A 12,399-nucleotide genomic window follows, 5' to 3' on the forward strand; every position below is an offset into this window, starting at 1 on the left:
GCACCCACTCACCCTTCTGGAAAAGAGAACGGCTGAGTTTCGCAGCAGCAAGGCAGGTGTGGACAAGACAATGAGGATGAATGGAAAAGGACTACTGGCGGCAGAAATGGGGCGGGGGTCCAGATCCTTAAGGGAGGGGGGGAACACAAACTTTTTGGACTCTAGTTATTATTTTATTACATTTCTATGGCTGCAGGAGACTCTCTCTCTCTCTCTCTCTCTCTCTCTCTCTCTCTCTCTCTCTCTCACTCACACACACACACACACACACACACACACACACACACACACACACATGCTTCCTCCCCTCCTCAGATCTCAGTGCACAGGGATGGGAAGGCATGAAAGAGGTGAAAGCCTCTTCCCATCCCCTGCAATTGCCACCCGGATTGTTGTTTCTCCATGGCTACTAGCAGCAGGAAAACAAGCGATCTTGGCAGCAGTAGAGAATGGGGGAGGGGGCATGGGCAGGGACAGCCTCGGGGGCCACACAGGGAGCAGCCGAGGGCCGCATGTTGTTAACGGCATAAACTGCCCTCCAGGTGCTAGTAAAATCAGTGGAGGCTGGTGGCTGCAATTTTGGTGGGGTTGTGAATCCATTCTGGGTTTTCAGTCCGAACCAGCCAGTACTCTAAAGGAGCTATCCAAGGTGCTCAGCCCTATTCCCAGAACAGGTTCTGCACCTCAGATAGCTCTTTTAGAGTTCTGACTGAAACCCAGAATGGATTTTCAGACCTACTGAAACTGAAGTCAACACAGCCTCCACTGGGCAAAATGATATTGTTCATACAACAGTTGGCCCTACCATTAGGCAGATTGAGACAGCTGCCTCAGGCGGCACATGGTGGGGGAGGCAGTGGTGGCATCCTCCCCACTGTTCCTGCTGAGCTCTCCTGTACTAGAGGACAGTGCTCTGTATGCCACACAGCCTGTCTTGGGCACCCTAAACCAGCCTGCTACCTCAGGGGTGGTGGAGGATGCGATCCCGATGCCAGTTTTGAACTAAATTTCAACTGCCCATTCAGTCAGCTTCCATGCTTGCAACAGGTGCCTGTTTGCATTCTCTTTCCCTCCTTATTGTTTACTACAACTTTATTAGATTGTAAGCCTATGCGGCAGGGTCTTGCTATTTACTGTGTATAATCTGTACAGCACCATGTACATTGATGGTACTATATAAATAAATAAATAAATAAATAAATAATAATAATAATAATCTTCTGGGCAGATTGTCTAGGAGAAAAGTGATCCACTCCAGTCATCTGCTTCTTCTTGATTAATTTCCACTTGAGAGGCAATGTGGTGTAGTGGTGAGAGTGTTGGACTGGGAAGGCCTGGGTTCAAATCTCACTCAGCCAACGGAGCTCACTGGGTGACCTCAGGTCAGTCACTACCTCTCAGCCATACCTACTTCACAAAAGTATTGTGAAGATAAAAATGGGGAAACTTTGCAATATGCACACTCTCTTGAGCTCCTTAGAGATAAGGTGGGATATGCCTCAAGTCTATTAGTAGAGGAGTTACAGCAAATGGACTAGGCAGATGTTGGTTCCTATTTCCTTATACTACTCACAAAGCTGCATGAGGCATTTATAAATTTCAGTCCTTTGTTCACTTTATTCACGCTGCTCATGGGTCCAGTGAGAAAGAAGGAACTGGAAACCAACTTCAGCCTCATAGCAATTTGGCAATGGTGAAAAGTAATCCAAGCTTCAAAATCTTTTGCCCTTGCAGGGCGGGCAGTGAGGGTGGGGAACGGTCTCCACATTTTACCTTCACAGCTCATTGCAGAGGAATTCAGGCATGTAGGACAGACAAGGTAGCATTTGTGGAATTCCAAGGTCTCTTCGCCTGCCCTAATAGTGACAAATGCTTAAGGCTTCTCAAAACACACAGGACACAGGACACATGAAGATAGATACTATAAGCAAGATTCTAAGCAGCTAATAGCCCTTGGAGTCCATTGTTGCATAACCCACTATCTAATCTGTCTCTCCTGGGCACAGATTTCCCTATTCTAGACATCGTATTCTTGGTGTGCATTTATTATGAACTGATCTGATCGGCTTTGATCTATTATTAACTGATTTGAAGCACTTCTGCGCATGATGCATAATTAATTCATGGGATTCTATGCCACACGAGATGTGGTTATGGCCACGAGCTTAAATGGGTTTCAAAGGGGATTAGACAAATTAATGGAGGATAAGCCTATCAGTAGGTATTAGCCATGATGGCTATATGGCAGGGCTGCCGAAACCCTTTCAGCCCATTCTGTTTTGGAGACTCTTTTGGTGGGGAGAGAGGCTGCATTCCAGGGATAGGCAAGGCCGATGGCCAAAGGAGTGGAGTCCCAAATCTCCAAAATACCGTCATATTAGTTTAAAGCTCTGAACTGCCAGTAACAGCCTTAAGAGGGGCATTTCAAGCTTTTAGAATGGGGGGAAACTGCACAAAAGCTGGGGAAACCCACCCAATAGTCCGTGGTTGGTGTAAAGGTAGTAGGGCCAGGGGACGTGGCCTTCTGAGGACCCCAAGAGGGCCAGATTTGGCCCCCCTGGGCCTGAGGTTCTCCACCCCTGTTACATGGAATGCCACCAAATACCAATTGCTTGGGGAGAAAACAGTGGGGGAGGGCTCCTTTTCTAGGGTGATCATATGGAAAGGAAAGGGCTCCTGTATCTTTAACAGTCATATAGAAAAGGGAATTTAATCTTTGTAAACCACCCAGAGAGCTTCAGCTATGGGGAGGTATATAAAGGATGATGATGATGATGATGATGATGATGATGATGATGATTATAATTATTTCAGCAGATGTCATTTCTTTGCTTCAGCTATTGGGCAGCATAGAAATGCAATAAATAAATAAATATGCAGCGCCTGGTGAAATTCCCTCTTCATCACAAGAGTTAAAGCTGCAGGAGCCCTGCCCTCTTGACCAGATACAAACAGTCAGGCCCGGTTGCACTCCTAGCAGCATGGGGGGATTGCTGAGTATAATAATGGGCATTGCCTACTAGTATCCTCCAGCTGTTTTTGTACTGGGGGTGGCTGTTTGATTAGGACACCCCTTAGAGCCACAATGAAATAAGTAACATGCTCCTGGTCTATACATGCAGCAAAATGAAGTGGTACAATCTGAAGGTGGTAAATTGGACTGTACTACTTAAGACTGCAGGTAGGGACAAGGTCTTTTTTTAAAAGCTCCTTTGTTTTAAAACTCCCTATAAATTAAAAAGAAGAAGCAAACTTTGGAAACTAAAGAGAAAACTTCTAGCTCAGCCTATTCCCTGTGATGCTAGTTTTCTACTTGCAAGAAAATTGGTTTGTTTGGAAAGCATACAAAAATGTGATTCCCCCATCTCACAGGGTGGTTGTGATGATAGAAATGGATGGGGAGGAGGGAAGAACCATGTATGCTGCTTAGAGTTCCTTGGAGGAAACATGAGATATTCAGTGCAACAATACTAACACTACGACTACTAATAAAGCCAGCAAAATCACCTGCCACCAGTGGCTTTGGATTGCTGCGGATGTGATGAGATGCATCATCAAGATGAAGTTTGGGATACAGTGAAAGGGATGTCGCAAATTAAGACAGAGGTTCATTATGAGCAGCCCAAGAGTTAAGTTGCTCCCGGAGAGCAGTTGCCCCGTACAAAGCTCCTTGTGGAACCATGAAGCCCCACCCTGCTCCCTGCCATCTGCCTGCTCCACATCTGTCACTTCCACCTCTGATGTTCAAGTGCGTTGGGGCTGTTCAATGGGGAAGTGAGCGGAAGGAGAGATGTGACAGTTGCCAAGGAATCACTGCCGACGCTCCTCCACTGTACTCTCTGTCCCCAAACCAAAACTAAACTGCCTGAGAGAATTGAGGAGGCAGGAGTGGGTGTGTGAGTAGGGGGGGAGGGGGAGAGGGGGAGGAGGATGCTCTGATGCCCACTGGGCCCACGGAGGTACTTCAACTTTTCCCTTCTCCCCAGATGAAATGAAGGCTCCGCAGTTGCCGCGGAATTAAAGGAAGAGTGATTGAGAAACCGGCTTTCATATTTGTTTATTCAGAGCATGTAAGATAGAGAGATAGAAACATCCTCCATTCATCTTAGCGAGACCTGTGGATGAAAGGATTTGGTGTGCTTTTCATACATTGTTTCGCATAAAAATGGAAGAAGAGTCCTGTGGCATCAGACGAAGGGTTCATTGAGTCCAGAATTCTGTTCAAACAGAGGTGAACCAACTGCCTGCAGAAAACTAACAAGCAGGATATGAGTGCAACAGCACCCTCTCATCCATGTTCCTCAGCAGCTAGTGTACATAGGCTTACTGTGTCTGATTACTGGAGGTAGCACATAGCCATCAGGCCTAGTAGCCATTGATTGTCTTCTCCAGTAGGAATTTATCCAACCCCCTTTTAAAGCCATCCTACATTGAACATCTGGCATATGGTGAAGGACAAGATGGTCCCCACCACCCTGCAATTTCACATACAGAAGCTGAGCTTGGTAGTTGTATATTATTTCAACATTGGCCACAGGATAGTGTCCTCCACTGCACCAGAGGGCAGCAGTCTAGTTTAAGGGCTTCAGGGTGGGCTGAGTGGTAAACACTGCTCTATCCTGCAATACCTCACCGCCATTCCCCACCCCTCAACATTTGACACATCATTAGGCAGCCACTTCACTCTGCCTAATGATAGGACTGCCCCTGGTTTTGATAGATATACAATCACTGTCACACTGTGGGACTGATAACAGGAACCAGGCATTGGCTCCCTATTCCTTATGCTGCCAGAACAGCTCATCAAAGAATGGCCCTGTTCAGAAGACAACTTAAACCACAGTGGTTAAGGCTTTAACCACAGTGGTTAAGGCTTTTTTGTTAACAAAAAGCCTTAACCGCTGTGGTTAAAGCCTTAACCACCATGGTTTAAGGTGTCTTCTGAATGGGGACTGTGGGCAATACAAGCCAACTAGCAAACTGCAGACCAAGAACCTTCTTGAGAGAGGAAGTCAGGTGACCACGGAAGGCCAAGGGCACTCCACGCCTTACCATCTACTGTAGTTGGTAAGGAAGACCAACAACAAGTGGTTACTGGGATAAAATGCTGGGAATGTATTCCTGACTGTTAGGGGCCTTAGGGCAGAGGGAGAAATCAAGCAGCCATGAGGAAAAGAGGATGAGAAGCAGGCCAGGGGACTCTGGGGGTCAGATGCAGGTCACAAAAAGAGATCAATAAGAAATATGGGGCAGGGGGAAGCACCAGAAACTTGTATGATAAAGCATTTGTCTCGAGTCATTTTAAAGAAGCATTAACTTTTTTCCCCTTGATAAAAAGGGAATGATCTGTTGTTGTGGTGGTTGTGTGTTTTTTAACTCTGTGGTAAGCTGTGGTTCTCAGCAGGTGGCTGATAATGTCAGCTCCCAACAGTACCCCTGCCTATGGCTATTTTCCTTTCTTGATTGGCTTCAGGTTTCCTGAGCTGCCCTGCTTGTCTCCTTATATATGCCTCTTTAACTTCAAGCTGCCCCCCTGAAGACATGCATCACCAAAAATGAGGACAAAACAGGACACCAATTTGCATAAAATGTGCATTTGATATGTATAGATGCAATTTTAAAAATAATTATAATAGCTTTAATAGAATTACAGTACGTTTCACCATACGGTGGAAGCCTGTGACATGTGTGCCTTGCTTAGGCTGCTGTCTAGGTGCTGTTGCGTGTCAACTAGGCCCAGCTCTTCCTTCTGAAAGTTTTTTTTAAAATCTATATACTGGACTTGGACTGGACAGCCCAACAAACAGAGAATACCTTTAAAATAGATGACAGTCCTCTAGCAGCTCTTCAGAGGACTGTCCTCTGTAAAAGAGGACATATAGCCACCCTATGGTTGGGCCCAAGCCAATTTGTTGTCTGAGGCGAAGGGCAAGTTGGTGCGGCTTTCCCATTCCATGTACTGGCAGTTGAGTCCTACTTTAATAGTGGTGATATGATAATGTCTGTAATGGATGTCAGGGTCCACCTGACACCCCTGCAAGGTAGGCTCCTGGACCAAACGTCCTGAACTCCCAGGCAACCCACCTCCCTAGCCTTGTCCACAACTGGGACGAGCCAGATGTTCAGGAAATAACACACAAACACACATTTAAGGACCAAAGCAAATTTATTGCAATCACTAAAACTAACACGTAAGGCCTTGGTCGGTAAAAGACCTTTAAAAAGGGGAAGGGAAAAGGGGAAGGGAGATGGAGGAAAGGGAGTGAGGAAGGAAGGTGAGGAAAAGCTCTAACACTTAGCCATTACCCCAATAAACAATCATACGTCCCCACAACCAGCCGAAACGACGGCTGGCCTTCTCCAGGATAGCTACACATGTTAAAACATTTTTTAAAAAAACTTTCTAACTCCGAGCAACCCCCTCCTGGTTGCCTTGGACCTGATCTTCCCACATGACATACGCATGCACCACCAAGGAAGATGGAGGGTCTTCTTCATGGGGCTTCTTATCTCTTCATTGGACCCCGTGCCCCATGACCCTTGCTAACTAACCAGTGCCCTTCCTGGGCTTTTGCCTACCCCTTTCCACAGGGGCCAGGCCCACCTTCTTTCCCCACAGCTGAATCCAGTTAGCTTCTCCACCACCCAGGTGCTAGTGGGAGTCAGCCTGGCTCAAGGCAGGAATGACCTTGGCTGGCAGCCACCAGCTCTCGCCCTCCCCACCCAAGCCTGGCACAGCAGATTTGAAACACAATAGAGCATACATAGAAGGCAGGTTTCACAATCACATAGCAACAGCTTAGAGGCGCAAATTTGCACCCTTGTCCTTCACAGTGTCCTTCATTGTTCCTGGGGCAGCAAGATAATTTAGGGGTCCGGGACAGGTTGTGTGGCATATATACAGCTCTGTCCTCCACAGACTGGCCAGGGCACTCAGAAGGAATTGGAAGGATAGCACCATTGTGCCCCAGAATCTGCCACCTGAGGCAATCACTTTGGAACCAGAATCTTTCTCTTTTTCTATGGACTTGCCTCTTCCTTTGGCTTTGTCACCAGAAAGTAGAGACCCTGCCTTTGACACACACACACACACACATGGGTGGTGTTAGAAAGATGGCTGCAGTAGGGATCAAAATGAAGATGCCAAGAAATGATGAGTGTACTGAGGTTATAGGGTGGAGAAAGGGATGGGCAGGGGCTGTGTAAGGAGAGGAAGAGAATCCCCAGATTGAACCAGTCTGAGCCTATTCAGGCCTTACTGAATTTGCGTGCGCAGCAATCACAGCTAGAAGTGGCCTCCTTTGAAATCTTGGTTCCATACAGAAAGGCATGCCAAGAAATTGCCTCTTAACAACAACAACAATTTTTTTTTAAAGCCCTAAAAGAGGTAATCACCAGCAATGAAATGATTCACTGCAGGTTTAAAAGGTGGAATTAAGATTGGATTGTAACTGGAGTACTCCTTTGTAAAAGAAAGTTCACTGCTGATGTAAACATTTTTGTAAAGTTCTTTATTTGCACCTTTCATTTTAATTAAGGCAACGCTTTTGATATCGCTTGCTTAACACAGAAGGGATTTGGTGCTGCTTGTGGGTTTGGGCGGAGTGGGGAGTGGGGAGGGAGCAACCCTGGCTGGCTGCCTCAGGCTGAGTGTGCCTATCTGAGGGATCTGAGAATCGCAACCTTTTGAATGGGGTAGGCAAATGCACATAAGTTGGGGAACCTCCAAATGATCAAGGAGGACAGGGGGGGAAGGGAACATGATCACCTGGGGATCCCTGGAGGGTCAGATTAGGACTCCTGATGGACCAAATTTGGCCCTGGGCCTGAGGTTCTACACCACTGTGAGCCCTCACAGGATATTAAGAAGGTGTTCATGTGGTGGAGGTGAATGGCTCTGATGTCAGGGGGCAGTGAATACACTCTGGGTTTCAGTCAGAGCTGGTCAGAACTCTGAAACATCTGTCCAAAGTACTTTGCTTTGCATCTGGGATAACTCCTTTAGAGTTCTGACTGAAACCCAGAGAGGATTCACTGCCTCACTGACATCGGAGCCACTAGCCTCCACTGTGCTCACATGGACCATGGTATGATGTTTGTGCATACCACTCCAATAAAAGAGAGGCTACGTATACATGCAAAGTGCCCTAAGTCTGTCTCTTTATACGGTCTGTGTTTTTAGTCACGAGAAACTATTATCACCATTAAATCTCAATGACATAGATAAACACTGATGGGACCTGAACTGGATGCAACTATCCAAAGAACGGAAAAACAAAACAAAATAGCCCAGTGTGTCTTGTAGACGATTCTATGTTACTGTTGATAAGAAAGTGACAGAAAAATAAAACAACCAATCTTGGAAGGCTATGTACATAGGTTTGGACATCCCATCCCAAAAATGGTTACAGAGTTGGAAAAAGTACAAGAAAAAATGCTGCCCAAAATTATTATTATTATTATTATTATTATTATTATTATTATTATTATTATTATTATTTTATATAGCACCATCAATGTACATGGTGCTGTACAGAGTAAAACAGTAAATAGCAAGACTCTGCCGCATAGGCTTACAAAATTATCAAGGGGTTGGCACACCTGCCCTGCAAAGAAAAGCTAACATTTGGAGGGCTTTTTAGTGGTGTGGTTTTTTTTTTAAAAAAAAGATGTCTAAAGAAGACATGACTGAAGTTGACAAAATGATAAAGATTCTCCCTCATAGCATTAGGACTGGAGTTCACCTAATTGAACTGATTGGCAGTAGATTCAGGACAGACAAATGAAAGTGCTTCTTCATGCAATGTGTCACTGACTTCTAAAATTCCCTGCCACAAGGAATGGTTAGGGCTCCTGTCTTTAAAAAGGGGTTGGACAAATTCATGGAGGCCAGGTCCATCACTAGCATTGCGTCAGAGTAACTATATGCGACCTCCCATGTTCAGAGGCGGTGTACTTTTGAATATTAGTTGCTAAGGGGCAAACAACAGGAGCAAGAATGTTACCTTCAGAACACCTTCAGGGGTGTTACTTTCAGAGCTTCCTGGTAAGATTTGTCTGGCCACTGATAGAAACTAGTAATGGGCAAATGGACCCTATCGTATTTCTTGATTTGGTCACTGAATTACAAGTCCAACATTATATACTCAGATGAACGTTCTCTGTTACCGTTTTACCAGATTTTGATGAATCTGTGCTTTTTTGCTCACAGGCATTACCAAAATGAATCTTGAGAAAGTGTTATTTGTAATGTATTTTCTTTTCTGCACCATGTGCCAGGACGTCTTGCATCACAACATGTCCACCTCTGATTGGCTTTTATTACATATGTTTTGTTTACAGTTGGGGTAAATCAACATGGAGGCACCATAAGTGGAGGTGTTGGATCTAAGTTTTGTTTCCTTTGGCAAAGAATAACTAGACAGTGAAATTAAAATCATCTCCCTACACCCCTGTTCATTGCAAACAGGACTTTTTTCATTTTCTCTGGAAACTAAAGGGATACAGCAACAAATAACTGAGGATGTGCAAAATTGGCAGAGTTTGGTTGCTTTGTCATGCTGATCCTGCAGACATCACAGGAGCAGAAAATATGACTTAACATCAGTTTAACTAACAAAAATCTTAAAGCAGTGGCGGCTGGTGGCTCCAATGTCAGGAGGGCAGTGAATTCACTCCAGGTTTCAGTCAAAACCAATCAGACGGAACCAGTCAGAACTCTAAAGGTTCTGACTGAAACCTGGAGCAGATTCACCATCCTGCTGACATCAGAGCCATTAAAGTCAACCGGATCACATTTGAGATTCACAAACATACTGCATTTGACATCCAAAATGATTAATTTCGAATTTCGTCGACAATACTAGTGGACACATGAAGCTGGACTAGATAGTCCCTTGATCTGATCCAGCAGCAGAATTCTTATGTTCTTAAGGATGCAATTTTATACTTACTTACCTAGGGAATAAATCCCCTTGAACTCAAAGGGACTTCCTAGTAAGCATGGATAGGATTGCAGTGTAAATGTCTTTCAAGCATCAGTTGTAGTGAGATACTTCAATGCTTATTTTAACTGATTAATGAATCAGTTAAAAGCCAGACAGTTGATGGATTAAACTCCCCCCCCCCCCTGCGCAATTGGTTGACAGCTCTGTTAAAAACAACAAGCATGCAGACATTTACTTCACCGGCCAGACATGCATTGTTGTTTCCATGGTGATTTTAGTCTTGATGTGGCACTGAGCAATATTGCCCCCTGCTGATGAAATACAGGGAAGCATTTAGCAGACAGCTTCAGCAGTCTCCTTAATACTGTGTTCAATCACACAATCAATTTATATAACAAAACCCTGCTGCCTGTTTGATTATCTCATCCTTTCCCACTCGCTCCATTCTCATATGCGAGTGGCCCTCTCTCTTTCTCTACAGATCCTCCTTCTAAATGGGTTATAATATTTAAATTGGAATATAAGGCACTGTGGCTATGTGGTACATCCGAGATTTTTGTTGCAAATCTGTAGAAACCACAAATAGCCCCAGAGTGGCTGGCTGTGTCCTGACTTATTTGTTCTGACTTATTTTGTCTAGATTTGCTGTTCCAGTTGCTTACTTGTTTCTTTCTCTTCCTCTCAGTGGAACATTGAAATCAGAAGGCCACCAAGGAAAAGCCCTAGAGAGGAGGTTGGAATTAGAGTCACAGAGTGAAATGCAAATAATACTCAGCCAACCACTGAAGCCTGAAACCAACATTTAAAATGCTGCTTCCTTCTCCTTAAAGCAGCCTTCCTCAACCTGGGGCACTCCAGATGTGTTGGACTGCATCTCCCAGAATGCCCCAGCCAGCTGGCTGGGGCATTCTGGGAGTTGTAGTCCAACACATCTGGAGCACCCCAGGTTGAGGAAGGCTGCCTTAAAGGGTCTTGATTTGAGACAGAAAGACTCAACCCAGGGTCAGCCCCTAGGAGATTTTTTTGGTGGGCCCTAGGGAACCAGAATGCCTGTAGGTCCCTCCCCTTCCCTCCCCTCCCTCACCATTCTTCCCTCATCACAACCCCAATATGTGAAAACGATCTGTTTACCAGTGCTAGTCCCAATTCCTGTCCTTGTTCCCCCCCAAAATGCTGTCCTTATTTTGTCCATATTTTTGCCTGTTGAGGAGTCCTTCAAATTTTGTTAATATGATCAAATTAGTTTAAAAATATATATCAAAGACACAAGTATAGGATGTGGGAGGGGGATAGAGAGTCCTGGCTTGGCAGTAGCATATGTGAAAAGGACCTAGGTGTCTTACAGGATCCCAAGCTGAATATCAGCCAGCAGTGTGATGTGGCGGCTAAGAAGGCTCTTGGGCTACAGGCCATGGGAAGTAATAGTTCCACTCTATTCTGTTTTAGTCAGACCACATTTGAAGTACTGTGTCCAGTTCTGGGTGCCCCATTTTAAGAAGGACATTGATATGTCGGAAGTGCATCCAGAAGAGAGCAAACAGGATGGTGAGGGATCTAGAAACCAAGTCCTATGGAAAAAGTTTGAAAGAGCCTGGAGAAGAGAAGATTAAGGGGAGACATGATAGCATTCTTCAAATATATGAAAGGCTGTCATGCAGAAGATGGAGAAGAATAGAACAAACAAGGACTAGAACCAACAAGGGAAATTTCAGGGAAGCAGATTTTGGCTAAATATTAGGAGAAACTTCCTAGCAGTGAGGGCTGTTCAGCAGTGGAACAGACTTCCTAAGGAGATGATAGGCTCTCTTTCACTGGAGGAATTTAAGCACAAGCTGGATGGCCATCTGTCAACGATGCTGCAGCTGTACCTTGCAGTGCAGAGGCTGCATTAAGCAGGACTCTGAGTTAGCATCTGGCAACCTTAGTTCCATCTGATATTGCCCTGCTCCTTTCCTTGGATGGGCCTAATAGGAGCAAACTGCACCAAACCCCGCTTTAAACTCTCTGAGCCTTTCCCCCACAAATTTTCAACGATCAGCTATCCTGTGTCCAAAGGAGCCGGATAAGTGCTTTCCAACAGCACCTCTGCACTCAGATGATGTGGACCAATTGGAAAAATGTGCCATGCAGGACATGACTTAAGGACTTCTAATGCATTCTATAGATAGAAAGCTGCTGTAGACTTTGGATCAATCCCAGAAAATGCCTTATAATGAATCCCACCTTCATATCTCTTTGGCATTCCTTGGCACCAACTGCACCATCAGCTAATTACTCACCCCTATGATTTGCTGCATCAACATAGACCCAAATAAAAAACAGGGTCAACAATGTCCCCTTGGTGGTACCCTGCCAGTAGCAACACACCTTGTTGTGGTACTGCTGGCACTAGTACAACAAATTCACCACCATAGTGCCCGGTGTTGTAGTGGAGCTAGGCACCACGGGGTTG

This window comes from Elgaria multicarinata, chromosome 1 (genome assembly GCF_023053635.1).
Source record: "Elgaria multicarinata webbii isolate HBS135686 ecotype San Diego chromosome 1, rElgMul1.1.pri, whole genome shotgun sequence".
Lineage (NCBI taxonomy): Eukaryota > Metazoa > Chordata > Lepidosauria > Squamata > Anguidae > Elgaria > Elgaria multicarinata.